The 15,828-nt window shown below is 44.5% G+C and overlaps 1 non-coding gene across 1 annotated transcript; it reads right to left on the bottom strand.

Annotated features, from left to right (window-relative positions):
- Nucleotides 1-7,147: 7,147 nt before the first annotated feature.
- LOC114096778 (small nucleolar RNA SNORA42/SNORA80 family) lies at nucleotides 7,148-7,284 on the bottom strand. The gene has a single exon (XR_003583488.1). It is a non-coding gene; the product is annotated as a small nucleolar RNA SNORA42/SNORA80 family (small nucleolar RNA).
- Nucleotides 7,285-15,828: the final 8,544 nt, after the last annotated feature.

The following is a 15,828-nucleotide window of genomic DNA, read 5'->3' as shown; positions in this document are numbered from 1 at the left end:
CTTCTGTTGAACTACATCCCCAGCCTCCCCAGCCCTTTTTAAAATTTTAATTTTTGTATCATCAAGCAAGGCTGGTCTCAAACTTGACATTCTCCTGCCTCAGTCTCCCCAGTAGCTGGGATCATAGGCATACGCCACATAACCTGGCTTCATTGCATTTTTAATGTTCACTCCTGGGAGTCATTATTATTCTCTTTGTTTTCCTGATGAATTAAATCAAGACCTCGAGAGAGGAAATGATTTTCCCATGTTGCACAAAACTACCAAGCAACCAAGCCAAAAGTGGAGCCCAAGTCTTCCAACCAATCAATATATACACAAAGAAATGGCAGGATGTGTTTTAGCTTTGTTTTCTTGTTATAATAAATGGAAAGGCAAGTTTGGGGGTGGGGAAGAGGAGGATGGGGAAAAGCACCTTCCTACGAGTCTCTGAAAGAAAAGTACAAGTTCAAAAGAGTCAGTCCATCAGACGGCCATCCATCCCATGACTGTGAAACACATCTCCTTTTCCTCGGATTTCCAATCTGGGCTACTTTCAAATATAAAATTCCACTGAATTTTTGAGCACTCAAAGAAAATTATAGTTTCTTTTTAACTTGTAGATATAGCCTGACCAGAGGCTAGGAAACCTATACATTATAAACTACAAAGGTTTTACTATTGCTTACCCCCATTCAAGCGGAAGATAAAAATTTGCCCAATTCCTAACGTGTTCATGCCAATGAAGAAAGCAAAAGGCTGCTACAAATTTGTGACTGACAGCTCAGCGTCCTCAGCCAGATAATGAAGTCTCTCCTGCATGCAGAGCCACCTTGTGCACCAAGACTGAGGTCATATATTCATGTCACCGAGGGAATTTCATCTGTTTTCCTTAGTTGAAAAAGGATTCTTAATAACTCATCACACTCATATTTCCCTAGTTTTGTTTCAGACAAAAAGAATTAGATAATCCTGTCACATACCAAGAAGAGAACATTTATAATACCCGTGAGAGTAAAACCTTTCAGGACTGAATGGAAGGTCACTCAGTCTCTCAGAACCATAAAGCCCTGATGGCAGGGAACAAAAAAAGCCAGCAAACCAAACATGGCTAGCTATTTTATGCCAAAAGGTCACCAAATGAGGGTAGTAATTGTGCCAATTGGTAAAGTTATGTGATGTAGTATCAATGAATAGCATTTATTACATATTTCATATCTGCTAGACATTCTACTAAATACTATATTTTATTTTCTTCTGCACACAATCCCACAAAGTAGAAAATATTATCTTCAAATTAGAAATATAGAGGGCTGGAGGTGTAGCTCAGTGGTAGAGCATTGGCTTAGCATGGGCAAGGCCCTGGGTTCAATCCCCTGCACTGACAAAAAAATATAAAAAATGAAGCTAGGTGTGGTGGGGCATGCTTGTAATCCCAAAGACTCGGGAGGCTGAGGCAGAGGATCACAAGTTCAAAGCCAGCCTCAGCAATTTAGCAAGGCCCTAAGTAACTTAGTGAGACCCTGTCTCAAAAAAAAAAAAAAAAAAAAAAAAAAGAAAGAAAGAAAAAAAGGAGGGAGTGGGTATTGGGGATGTGGCTCAGTGGTTAAGCACCCCTGGATTCAACCCCCAGTACACACACACATTGGGGTATGAGCCACTTTTATTATCGAAGAGTGTACTAGTTAATTCTTGCTCCATAACAAATTACCACAATCTCAGTGGCTCAAGACAACACCCATTTATTATCTGTGGGTCAGGAATCTGTGTGCACCCTAGTAGGGTCCTCTGCTTCCCCCCAGCTTACATTCAAGATGCCAGCCAGGGTTGGGATTCCATCTGAGGACTCCATTCCTCTCTCGGGAAGGAGCTGCTCACCTGGGTCTTGACAGCACTTAGTTCCCTGCAGGCTGTGGACTGAGGGCCTTAGCTCTCTGTGACCCAGAGGCCACCCTCAGTGCTAGGTGGGCCTCTCTAACGGCAGCTTACTTTGTCAGCGCCATCAAGGGCAACATTCAATAGAGACAGTCACTAGCAAAATGAAAGCTGCAGTCCCGTGTCACATCATGACAGTGTCTCTCCATTGCCTTCACTGTATTCTGGTGCTTCGAAGCAAGTCGCAGGTCCTGCTCACATTTAAAGGGAGGCGATTGTTCCAGAATGTGGATAAGAGCTAGTGAGGGGGTATCATAGAGTCTGTCTACCACAGGGAGTTTTGTCAGGTGCTCCATATTTTCCTTTATATTTCTATCAAATTCATAAACTTGTCATAAAACCCCCTGTCCAGGATAAGAGAAAAGCATACAATTATTTTTTAAATTATTTTTTTAAGTTCCCGTAAAAAAACCCCAACAGCTATGTTTGTCTCATATTAGTTGTTTTAACATTTATTTTTTAGTTATAGGTGGACACAATATCTTTATTTTATTTTTATGTGGTGCTGAGGATCAAACCCAGTGCCTCACGCACGCTAGGTGAGTGCCCTACCTCTGAGCCCCAGCCCCAACCCTCATACTAGTTTTTCTAAATGTTAGTATTTATTACTTCTTAAGACTTGAGCCTTAATTCTTATGAGTTGCATTATCACCTTGTTTCTGGAAATGAGCTCCTTGCACAGAGGAACCCTGGGGAAGTGTACCTTTAATGGGATCAGCAAGGTCATGAAACAAATATACAGCATCAGTTCCAACCCTGTGCACGCGCTCTCGCGGCCTTCCAGCCAAAGACTTTCCTGGGTCAGACAGGGGTTACCTCTGGAGGGAATTGCAAACTGGAAAGCCCTGCGGAAATGCCTAGAACAGGCTTCTGGAGGGGCAGGCTTATAGGAAACAGAGAACAAAATACTCACAAGGAGAAATTGGCTACAGGATGATCACTTTTGATGCTTTTTAGTGCTTCCAACCCCACTGTACCAGTGGAATGTACCCTGCCTGAATTATAGCAGCTTTAAAAAAATCTCTTCCTCACTATCACCACATACATATGTCTGTGTGTATATATATATGTATGCACGACACCTAAAATTTAGCACCATGAATTCTCACTGCTGCTGCAAAACTATGTTTCTTCTCAACCCTCTTGACGTACACCACATCTCAAAGAGGCTTTGGAAATCTTCCAGAGCCCGGTTATGCTGGGGGGGGGGGTGTACAAACCCACCTATCTCCCGTCTCCCTATAATTTCTTCAATAACTTCAGCGTGGAGTGACATTGGTTTACCAAGGAAAAGCTAACAGATTTTTTTCTATAAATAACTGGTTGGCAGTGCTGTGGTGACAATTTATATAATAGAACTCATGCTTAAATAATAAGGTAACAGCTTTGAACTGTGATTTTTTAAAATGTTTTATTGAAATGTAGACTGATTAACAGGCAAGATTCTTCTTCTAATTATTTTAATTAGAGGCTCTTAATGACTAGAAGCCATAGAAATAAAAACACGTCAAAATTACATTTTTAATGAAGAGGCACCTGGAAACCTTGACTTCTCCAACCCAAGTTGAGATGATCGATTGTTACCTGGAAACAATGCCTATGTGCAGAGAAGTTAGGGAGGAGTTCATTGGGGGGATAGAATTATTTATGGTCTGATTTTTCTATGAATGCAGGTAAGGTAAAGAAAACCTGTCGTAACATAAAATGAGCAGTGGACTCAGAGACTGATTTCCAGCTCTGTTAAACGGCTTGGCCGTGAGTCCACTTTACCTTTCTTGGTCTCAGTTTTTCACATGTCAAATGTGGAAGATGAAATTCATGGACTTTGAACTTCCTGTTTTAATTCCATCACTCCATGATTTCATTATTGTATTATAAAGAATAATAGCTGGGCCTGGTGGTCCACATCCGTAATCCCAGCAGTTCAGGAGGCTGAGGCAGGAGGATCATGAGTTCAAAGCCAGCCTCAGCAATTTAGCAAGGTCCTAAGCAACTTAGCCAGACCCTGTCTCTAAATAAAAAATTAAAAAGGGCTGAGGATGTGGCTCAGTGGTTGAGCACCCTTGGGTTCAATCCTCAGTACAAAATAATAATAATAATAATAATAATAATAATAATAATAATAATAATAAACAACCTTGAGTGAAAATAGGTTGAGCATATCTGTTATTAAATATTAACTTGTATGCACACATAGTAATAGGACTTCTCAGGGAATTTAGAAACTAAATTGGACCTGTACCCATGTGCCCAACACTGCACTATGTACCAGGTATGTGTAGGTGGGTGAGGCTGCAGGCATCCATTCCCTCATTCATTTCCTAAGCAAATACATATTTGCATATAACAGAGAAGCTTTCACTGATAAGGTAACATGTGAAGAGCAATCTACAGAGAATGAGAGGTGAGCCATACAGATTACCTTGGGGGAAAGCATTTCAACAGCGAAAGAATAAGCCAAAGGCTCTGAGGTAGGAGGCGGTTGTTTTGTTCAAGGATTAGCCAGGAGGCCAGGAGGGCTAAAGCAAAGCAAGCTGGGAGCCAAGCAACCCAAGACGGAGTCACCGAGGTAGCTAAGAGGTAGGTCACGTAAGCCTAAAAAAAGTATCAGTTTTCAGCGCAAGTTTGCATTTCTGTCTGTCTTCAGACATCATCTCTACACATATGTCTCGTCTGTCACTCTATCTCCTTTTTTTTTTTATAGGAATTCCTATTAGGGCCTTGCTGGGGTGGCTCACCTATTTTCTGTTTCCTAACTGACATTTCCTAGTTTTAATCTCTTTATCATCCTAGGTTGCATTTTGGGTGAGTTTCTCAATAGCATTTTCCAATTCTTAATTATCTGTTCGAATATGTCCAGTCTAGAGTTTACCCCATTGCTTGTGATTAAAAAAAAAAAATATATATATATATATATATATATATTAGTTGTAGACAGACACAATACCTTTATTTTAGTTATATATTTTTTATGTGGGGCCTAGGGTTGAACCCAGTGCCTCACACTTGGGAGGCAAGCACTCCACCACTGAGCTACAGCCCCAGCCCTCCTTGTGATTTTTAATTCAGTGATTGTATTTTTTTTTCTTCCCAGCATTTCCTGTTAGTTATTTTTTATACTTACTGGTCCTTGTTTCATCTGATTATTTTGTTTCAGAATTTCATGTTCTTTTTTTATGACAGCTAGTCCCCCCCCCCATCTCTTTGAATATCTTAGACATACCTATTTTCAGGACATTTTCTTGTTAATTTATTGTTTTCATCTCATCTGTAGTAGATATAACTCCTAGTTTAATTTTTGGTTTGTGTGTATGTATGTTTGTTTGGGGGACTGAACTCAGGGACACTCTAGCACTGAGTTATACTCCCAGCCCTTTTTATTATTTTATTTTGAAACAGTGTCTCACTAAATGGTTGAGGCTGACCTCTAACTTGCCATCCTCCTGCCCCAGCCTCCCTAGTGCTGGGATTACAGCCTCCTTCTGTCTTTCATCTTAGTTTTCTCCCTGTGGTTTGGAGTTCAGGGTAGGAGGCTCATTGTGAGTAGAAAGTCTTATGGTTTCTCTCTCTCTGTTCTCCCAGACTACAACAATTTTGTGGTTGCTTTATCTTGGCCCCTCAGGTCCCAGTGTATAGTTCCAGCCTTTTGTTTAGTTTGGGTTTTGTTTGTTTTTTCCTCTCTCTAGCAGTTTGGAAGCTCCTGTCCCTTGAAATTGAAAAGGACCCAGTTGTCCACCCAGCGGGCCCCTTGACCATGTCTCCCCTTCATTATTTCCCACCTTTCGATATGCCCGGATGTATCCTCTCAGAGCTCCAGGCAGGGATCCAGGGATCCTCTTTTCACTCTCCTTTTGTAGGTGGGGGCATCTGTAGGAGTTCTAGCTCCACTCAGTGGGGCTGGCTGCCTGTGCCCTACCCTGTACTTAGGGCACATTGATCCCTGTTACCACACCAGACATTACCAGTTCACAGCCTGTGCCCGCGGCCACACCTAGTAGCCCGTGCTTCAACCTTGCTTATAATTTGGGGGTTTTGCTTTGTTTCAAGTCCTAAAGAGATTTAATTTAATTTTTTTTTGAGTATGGACATTGGTATTTAAGCTTCTTTTAAAATATTTTTATCTCCATTATGATGTGTTTGATATTTGGAGCCCAGGGACAGGGTGTGGACATAGCAGTGTGTACTTATATGCCATCTCTAATAGCAGTCTGTTCAGGAAGAATCCGAGTCAGAAGATAGGCCTTATCTAAGGCACGTTGAGGCCCTGCCTGGCAGGGTAGTGTGCACCTAAAATATGAGGGACTCAGGAGGCCAAGGCAGGAGGATCTCAAGTATGAGGCCAGCTTTAGCAATTTAGTAAAACCCTGTTTCAAAAACTAAAATGGGGATGTAGCACAGGGCCCGATGGACTAGGTACTCAACAATCAGTGTGTAATAAGTGAATAAATATCGGGCAGATAAATTCAAGTGTTGGGGGGGAAAAACGCATTGATTACAGAAGCTGATAGAAACCCCTGTTCTTCTACCTTCTGCTCATCAACGCCTCGGAGTCCATCACAGTCTCAAAACCACACAACAAATGCTCCACTTGAAAGTCTCCCCGCGGCGTCGCCGGCACCACAGACAGCTGTCTGTTTTTCAATTCTCTTCTCGTAAACCTCTCTGCAGTGCGCTCACATCCTTGGCTTTGGCGGCACCACATTGTCCTGTCCTGAAGGCTTTGTGACAGCTACTAGGCTGGACAGCCGAAGACACAACACACAGGTTATAAGCAAGCCTTTGGCCAGGAGCCTGAACAGGGAGTGACCTGGCAAAACCTGTGCTTTAGAAAATCAGATGTGAACACAGACGGGAACGGGCCAGATTGGAGGCAGGGACAGGCTTCAAGACAATGGCAGCTAACTCAGCCTCACAGGTCTGTCAGGGATCTTTCTTGCCCGTGAGGCATTTCCTGATCTACAGGTCTCCTTAGCACTCGGTTTGCTGCCTAGGATACCAGTCCCTCTTCCTAGGACCAGGCCCCTCTGACTGACACTTTGTATAATCTTGCCAGACCGGTGTTCTGGGACTAGTTCTTGTCTCTGACATCCCAGCCTGCTGTCTGGGATACAGGTGTATGTGAGGAAGTCTCCGAAGAATGGCCACCTCCCCACTCATCTCCCCTACATGCTCTCCCTCTGCTCCCCAGTGACTTCTCCTCCCGCCCCCCCGCTCCCCCCCCCCCCCCCCGCACCACAGTACAACAGGCCTCAGTGCCAGCCGCCTATAGGCACAGAGACCAGGCAATGATTCAGGGCCATGGTTTTTGCTCTGGCATACGACACTATGAGAGGGTCAGGGGGACAGGCCTGCCATAAATCCAAACCCCCCAGTGACTTCTGAAGTGAGGCCTGATTGGAGCTGGAGCAGCCGGCAAGTGATGTAAACTAGGTCTCAGGAAGAGGGTCCCCCAAGATAGAAACCCAGTAGCCATCCTGGAGCACAGGATGATGAGGGTAAGTGCAGTCAATGATGCACAAAGCTTGTTATTCAAATGGAGGCATCGGCCAGGGCTGGACTCTCAGTCGGGTGACCAGAAATCCCTACTCTCTGACGTCCAGATTGGTCATGAGAATGACGGCAAGGGCTTAGTTTATAGGTACATATATTCAAATGGCCCAGGTATTTGGACATCAGAGGGACATCAGAGTTAGGAAACCAGGCCTAGAGTAGAGAGTACCGTGTGTGTGTGTTCTATATATAACACACCAATGTAATTCATACAGAGTGAGTTATTTCTGTATATCGAACTGTTACAGGTACAAAGATTGTGACTCAGAATCTTCTCTCCCTACAGGTTCTTTCTTAGTCTAAAATCGTTGCCGTGTAGTACTCGTGTCCTTTTTCGAACTTCCTGAATTGCTTGAGAGCTTCTTTCCTAGGGGTTGTCTCTGACATCCCAGCCTCCTCTCTGGGATACAGCCTAGGGGTCGGCTGGGGACAGTACAGACCCTCTTTGAAGGCAGTAGTCAATAGACAACTCACATAAAATGACGACTTTTCTTCCACCAGCCCGTCTGGGTGGAAGCCCTGATTCACTGCACTCAAAATGTTTTCTTATTAATTCCATCTCTCCCTTCCTTCCTTCCTAAGTTGCGTTATCTAAGTCCTGGCCCCTTGAGTAACCCTTCTCCCTCTCTATTTCAGAGGCAGTAGAGTATCTTCCCTAACAACCTACACTGTTTGGAGTTGGGAAGGAGAGAAGGACCCGGGACTGGGTCCAGGAGACCCACACACACATCAGGACACCCGCTCAACCTGCTTGGCCGAAGGTGCCTGACCGTGTTTTTCTGTTGCTGCTGCTACTTTTTCCCAACACTTTAGTGGAACTCAGGCATTTTATCCCATTGAGATAATTGATTCATCATCTGGTTCAAATCCCTGCATTTCCTGAGTCGATGATACAAGTCATTAAAAAAGCAGGGAGCTGGCTCTGCTACAAGGAACTGACAGGGATTTCATGTTCTTTTAGACTCATCTCATCCATCCATGACCTCTGAGTCCAAAATCACTTCCACTCCTTCCTGGCTTTGAGTCTCACCTTTATTTTGCTTTGAATCAAAGTTGATTGGGTCATATACCCGCATAGACAGTTTTCTTCTAGAAACTGGCTTATATGGGCTTGAAAGAGAGACAGACGTGTTCTCTCTCTCTCTCCCTTCTGCCTCCCCCCACCCTCCTTCCACTCTTTGCTCCGCATCGCGGTGGTTTGTACAGTGTGCTGTACACACTCGGGCTATTTCAGGAGATGCTATTCTTTCAACCCAAAATGGTTTGGTTGTTTGAGAAAGGCTAAAAGAGCTTTTAAAAAAAAAAAAGCGATTCATTGATTCCTCTTCCTCTGCTCCCTCCTGCACATATACCACATGATCAGAATATACCAGATGATCGTGTGCCAGATCCCGAGCCACTGTTTACAAACACCCAGGAGTAAATTCACTCCCTTCTTGGGACTTGTGTAACCTAGGATGGAATTTTCAGTCTTTCCCCTTGCGGTGCTCAGCAGCCATTCATTCTACCCGTAATTAATGAACGACGAGCCCTTTATTGGAAACCTGGTAACTGGGACCAGCCTGATGTGGAACAAGTCCCCCAATAGCACCTGTGTGTCGTGTGGAGCACAGGACACGTGAGCTTTCCAGAGTGAACCTTCATGTAACTAAATCATTCCCTGCAGCTTCCCCGTTCACTCCTGTCCCTTGGTATCATCCGGGAGAAATGTTCTTGCCGCTGGTCAGGGCTCCTCCTCTCTTATCTCCTCTCTTCCTCTTGGCAATCGGTAAAACAGCTCCCCTAGGGTTTTTGAGTCTTTCCTGGGTGTTCTCTTATCTCTGATTACTCTGTGCCCCTTTATTCATCTCAGTGTTGTTGCACACATACAAAAAAACCCTTCAGAAGAGGCTGTGGAGTGGTTTCCTGCGGCTTCCTGTTGTGAGGAAGCCTTTTCAGTTTGCTTTGTTCTTCAAGTGTTTGGGAACCTGGCTGGTGGGATCGCTGAGGAGGCCAAGTGGGCCTGGCTGCTGCTCACCCGGCCTCTCCAGCGCCCCAGCCCAGCAGCTTGCCCTCTCTCTCCCGTCTGATTCGTTGGGCCATTGTCTCCCCACGGACATGGCCCTGGATCTCATCCCCACAGGCCACCTGTGCTTCCCAAAATAAACAGGGGACAAATTCAACTGGAGTTGAGTGCCAGCTCCCATGGATGCCAGGCCCTACTCTAGGTGCTGGTGACACTCGGTCCTAGAGACCTAGATGCTCGCAGCCTCCAGGGGACCATACACATGCAGATTCAACAGCTGTGATTCTGTCATTGGTGAGGGTTAGGACAGCTGTAGGCGTGGCACTAGAGGAGCACCCAGGACCCCAGAGGACTCTCCAGCAAAAACATGGGAAAGAAAAGTTGGATTCTAGAAGCACTGCTGGTAGGGTCCGACCACACGGAAACTCGGATGTGTGTGTGGGAAGGCAACTGGAGGGGCTGGGAGGACAGGGGCCTGGGGGACGTGCTATTCGGACTGCCTTGAGGATTGAACAATAGAGGATGATCATGCACCAGCCCTAGCAAGTAGGAATTTTCCAGCCAAATAAGGAAGGAAAGGCTGTCATTGGTAGAGGACAAATGGAATTGCAGGAGCACAGAGGCAGGAGAGAGCGTGGTGCTCAGGAACCCGTCAGCGTGACAGGGTGAGGGGCCTGCTGGGGCAGAGGGTTCTGTGGGTGGAGAAGCTGGGGCAGGCAGGGGAGAAGGGGAGGGTCCAGGGGAGAGCTGCCTGGGAGCACCCATGGAGGGTCGGTGTGAGGACCAGGTAGGTTTGGGGCTATTCCCTCCAAGTAGCCAGAAGATGTTCTAAAGCAATGTGTTTTCAAACTCTTTGGCCACGCCCACAATTTTTTTTCAGAGCAAATCAATACACACACATTGAAGATTCACTCTCACTACATGATTCACCCTTATGCTCTCTGTTTCACCCCTGTTCTGTTTCTCCCCTTCCCGTTTCACCTTTTACAAATTCTGCTCATGACTATCTAAACTTATCTCGTGACCCAATGTGACATAGCTCCACGTATGAAACTGATCTAAAGGGTGAGTGTAAGTGGAGGAGTGTAACCCAGACAAACACCCGGGTTAAACAGAGAGCTGATCAGAGAATATGGCAGATTCTGTCCCTCAGGAGTCACATTTTGAATGGTAACCAGAGTGCAGGAGTCTAGGCCCTGGTCAGGGAAAAGAGAACAGGGCCCAAACTTCAGGATCTAGTTGGTGTACCAGGCAAGGATGTTTTTACAACATGAAGAAAGGGATCCTGTTTTTACAACACTGGCTGGAGTGGGCTGGTTCACCTGAGGTGTGGAGCTTGGGAAGCTGGTGAAAGACTTTGCATGTTAAATTAGAGTTCTGCCTTTTTTGCAGAGGCAGTTAGAGGCATTGAGCATTTTTAAGTAGGTGTATCAGTTAGCTAATGCTGAATAACAAAACATCCCCGAACTTAGAGACTTAACAAACTTTGATTGTTTTTCACTCCTAGTTGGCAAGGTAGTTCTGCTGCTCTGTGTTGGACTCACTATGCATTTCCAGGCACCTGCAGCTCAGCTGGGACATTGCTTTTCTATAGTGGCCTTGCCTAGGACAAATGGGCTCTCCTCCAAGGGCCTCCTTCACCCCTCCCACGCTAACGTGGGCCCACTCTTGTCGAACTTGCCGGGGGTCCAAGAGAGGAAAAAACATGTAAGTGCCCTTTGAAGCCTCTGCTTGTGCCTGGTTCATAATTATCACGTTGACCAAAGAAAGTCACATGCCTGAGTCTAGAATAAGCATGAGAAGGCACTCTCTGGGGGCGTGGGTACAGAGAGGCTTGAAAAAGTGGGCATTGACGCAATCAGTTGTCACAGTAGAGAGGAAATCAGGTCAGATTTGTTTTTGGAGGATCACCTTGGTCACCCTGGGTAAGAGGGAGGTGAGGCTGGAAGAAGGGAGGCCAGATAGGAGGTGGAGCTATTGATCCTGATGAGAGATGGTGAGGGGTCAAATTAAGGGAGTGGGGCTGGGAAGAAAGGGATTGCTGGATTTCTAGGGAGTCGATAAATCGTCCCTCTACCCTCCTGAGGTCAGCACCAATGGAGAGACAAACACCTGGGTTAAACAGAAGAGCTGGTCATGAATATGGCAGATTCTGTCCCTCAGGATCACAGCTCCCCACCGGCTCATGGCAGAAGGGACAGAAACCAGAGTGACACCTTGAAGCCTGTTGTAGCTCCACCCAAACAAGAGAGTCTCCTGTCCAGTGGGAGTGAGTGAAGGGCAGGGATGACGTGGGCAGGGGTCACGTGCTTTTCCAGGAGAGGCCCAGGGAGTGAGCATTTCACATTTTGGAGGCCACCAGGCCTCTGCTGCAACTACAGAGTTCTGCCCTCCCAGTACCTAGGCGGCCACAGGCGGTAGGGATGTGACTGTGTCACAAGAGAAATTTAGGTATGGACACTGAAATCTGAATTTTTGTGTGCCAAAAAGTATTTCTTTTTTTGATTTATTTTCAACCATCTTAAAAAAATGTTAAAAACCATTTTCAGCTCATGAGCTGGACAAAAGCAGTGTAGGTTGCATTTCCTTTGCAGATCGCTGCTATAGTGCAGTCCCTCCACAGGAAAAGACCAAGTCAGGAGAACAGCATTCCTCCAGGGCAATTGTAACCCAAGGAGGGGAATTTTTCAGGCCAGAGTCGTTCCTGCCTCACAGAAACCCAACCACCAATACGGGGATTGAACCTAGGGATGCTCTACGACCAAGCTGCATTGCTAAGCCCTTTTTAAATTTTATTTTGAGACAGGGTTTCCCTAAGTTACTGAGGCTGGCCTCAAATTGTGATCCTCCTGCCTCAGCCTCCCAAGTAGCCGTGATTATAGACATGTGCCACCATGCCTGGCAAAGGAAATGACTTTTATGATGAGAACTTCAACTGAGTCAGGGGGGCTGGGAGATAGGAAAGGAAGGATTGCTACTAATACTTATTGGTGTCTCTGTGCAATATACCTTGCGTATGATATTAACATTTTTCCAAATCATCTTAGATAGTTTTTATGGCCCCCAATTTGCTAGCGAGGAAACAGTATTTCAGAGCGGTTAATTAACTTGGCCAAGGCCACACAGCAAATAAGAGCAGAGTTGTTTTTAAATCTAATGCCCTTTTCCCTCCAGGACTCTGGTATTTTGGTCAGATGAGACTTTTGTGGCCTCCAACTCTCTGTGGGCTCTTGGGAGCACTTGTGTCCTAACCCAGAATGGCCAGACAATGGCAAGGTTTTCAAAAGACCAGATGTCCTCAAGTAAAACAAAAAGAGAACCAAGATATTCACTCAGATGCCCTCCCTGTCCAAGTGTTAGCCTTCTTTTCTTCAGATGATGGGCAAAGACTCCCAAGTAGATGAGGTTTCTTATTTCTCCTTTTGTGCCCTAACACAGCACAGTTTTTAAAACATTGAGGTACAAGTCACATAACATAAAATTAACCCATTTCAAAATATGCGATTCAGTGGCATTTAGTCTATTCACCACATTGCAGAACCATTGTCTCTGCCGAGTGCCAAACTTCCTGCACATTTTGCCCTGGGTTTGATAGATGTTCATCAGCCAGACACTGGACAGTTCATTTCCTGAGGCCAATATCTATGTGCATGTCATCTACTTAGAGATTCTCTTGTAAGCATTCCTAAGATGCTCTGCAAATCCTACTTCAATAGAATTCCAGGCACTTTCTTCCCAATTTCTTCTGAGCAGTACTTTTGAGGCTGGATTTGGGATCAGAATCTAGGCTCCTTCCTACCAGGTACCTGGTTCTATTACTGAGTCAAAACAACAAGCTTCGTGGTGAAGCAAATTCTCTGTCCTATCTTCTCTGAAGATGTTCTTTTCATCTGACTGCACATTGCCCATGTGGATATTAATTTGCATTGAGTTCTGGTTAAATTTTAAATGTGCCTCCAAATTTATATTCTGTTTCTAAGCGAACAACCACAAATATGAATATTGAGACTCATTAAATAATTAATTTTTTCTAGGATTTCTTCCACTTTGAGAACAGCAAATTTCATAAATACATAAATATGAATTGAGAACTTGTACATTGAGGCAAGATGATACATGTTTGACAACTTTGGTGCAAAATTAGAAAAAAAATAGTGTGCTATGTTTTTAAAATTATACTGTATTAATCAAGAGGTTTAAAAGAAGAAGAAGAAGAAGAAGAAGAAGAAGAAGAAGAAGAAGAAGAAGAAGAAGAAGAAGAGGAGGAGGAGGAGGAGGAGGAGGAGGAAGGAGGAGGAGGACTAGGAGGAGGAAGGAGGATGAGGAGGAGGAAGAGGAAGGGGAGGGGGGAGGGGGAGGGGGAGGGAGGAAGAAGATCCTAACCTATTTTGCAAGTTCTACAAATTGTCAGATGGAAAGTAAATCTTCCAGTTATTGTTTCAGAGTGTTTTGGTCCCTGGAAATAGCTATAAATTAGACCTATTCACCATCAGAAAGCTCCGAGTTTTCTGCATTACAATTCTATATAATTTACATGCTATGCAAATCATGTTCCACTGAATACCATCTAATGCATTTATTCTTCTTCAAAATTAGCTAAACACTGCCTTCTCTTCTGCTAAATCCATCTCCCTGCAAAGCAGGTGTAAGGACAGTTTTCAGACATGTGCTGTTGCTTATTAGCTCCTCTTTGCCAAAAAGTGTATGACTGGACAATGGTTAAAAAAAAAATCTGTGGGGCCTCATTTCACAAAAACCTAATTTAAAATCTGGATGATGCTCATGGTGTGTGGAAGGGAAGGAAGAATGGAGGCCAAGTTTCCTGGAGGGGGAGGTAGGGACTTGGGAACAGAACACAGAGGCACAGGGACTTGACTGACTTATTTTGCTATGACTTTTATTTATTTTTTTAATGGCTATGAGAAATTGACTTAATTCCAGAATAGCATTTCTCATCCTTCCTCACATCTAATTGTCCTCTGTACCTACTAGTATCACTGGGCTGACTGCATTATTAAGATGTGTCGGGAGGCAGTCATTCTAAACCTCTGATCTTCAGTTACACTGTTTGATGGGAAGGTAGTGGCATAAACAGAAGATTATTTATGTCTTTAGACCCAGAGGGGCCAGGCTTAGCAGCAACTGCACCAAAAACCATAAGGGACATTGCCTCGCAGCTGAATAAAGAGAGAAAGAGGTTTTGACTTCTCTCATGCAAGAGCTTTGCAGGAGCGATTTTACTGGGAAAGGGTCCCAGAGCTCAATTAAGAAGTGATCAACCTCATCATCCACAATTCTTATGCTGGAACCACTATGAAAACCCTGTCCATGGCTTGAAGTCCAGGAGTCTAACGGGAGGAAGCTGTTTCAAGAAGGAGCAACACACACAGGACTATATATATTTGACACGTTGGGCCAAGGACAGACACCATTGCAGGACCCCACCCTTTTGTCCCATGTGGTGGAATGAGTAGCGTGACTTAGTAGATACAACTGAGGCTCTACGGACAGAGTTCAGGACCCAGCCCTTCTGCTTTAGCCATATGAACTTGGGTAAAGTAAGCTTTCTAAACCTCAGTTTCCACATTTGTCAAATGAGGACAAAGATTACTATCCACCTCACAGAGTTGTTCAAGACTTAAACCACATAAAGGGCCTGAGAAAAATGCTCAGGAAATGCTAGTAACTGTGAACTGTCAATCACCTTCTTGTCTCCCTTCTTACCAGGACTGGGGTGACCCAACAGAAGTCTCACCTGTACTGGAAGTCCTTTGGAAGGACCCCAAGTGTCGCTGCATATTAAATATCTAGGCAGAGACTGTGTACATGCCTAGACTCCCATTTTAAAGTCTTAGATACAAATATGAAAGTGGCCCATATTTATGGAGTACCGTGTGATGTTCTGAGACGTATAAATTTTCATGATTAAATCAGGGCAAACATTTCTGTCTCTGCAGTTATCATTTTTTATGGTGAAAATATTCAAATTCTTCTCTCTTTTTTTAATATTTATTTTTCAGTTGTTAGTTGGACACAATACCTTTATTTTATTTATTTATCTTTATGTGGTGCTGAGGATTGAACCCAGGGCCTCACACGTGCTAGGTGAGTGCTCTACCGCTGAGCCACAACCCCAGCCCTCAATTTCTTTTCTCTTTTTGAAATAATAAAGTACATTATTATTACCTATGGTTACCCTATTATACTGTAGCAAATCGGAACATCTTGCTCCTTTTGAACTAAAGAATTCCATTGGGGGCAGGGGTAGGTACCAGGGAGTGAATTCGGAGGCACTTGACCACTGACCCACATCCCCAGCCCTGTTTTGTATTTTATTTAGAGACAGGGTCTCACTGTGT

The sequence above is a fragment of the Marmota flaviventris genome, chromosome 10 (genome assembly GCF_047511675.1).
Source record: "Marmota flaviventris isolate mMarFla1 chromosome 10, mMarFla1.hap1, whole genome shotgun sequence".
NCBI lineage: Eukaryota > Metazoa > Chordata > Mammalia > Rodentia > Sciuridae > Marmota > Marmota flaviventris.
Note: the sequence above shows the minus strand (reverse complement) of the source record. Positions and strands in the feature narration are given on the sequence as shown.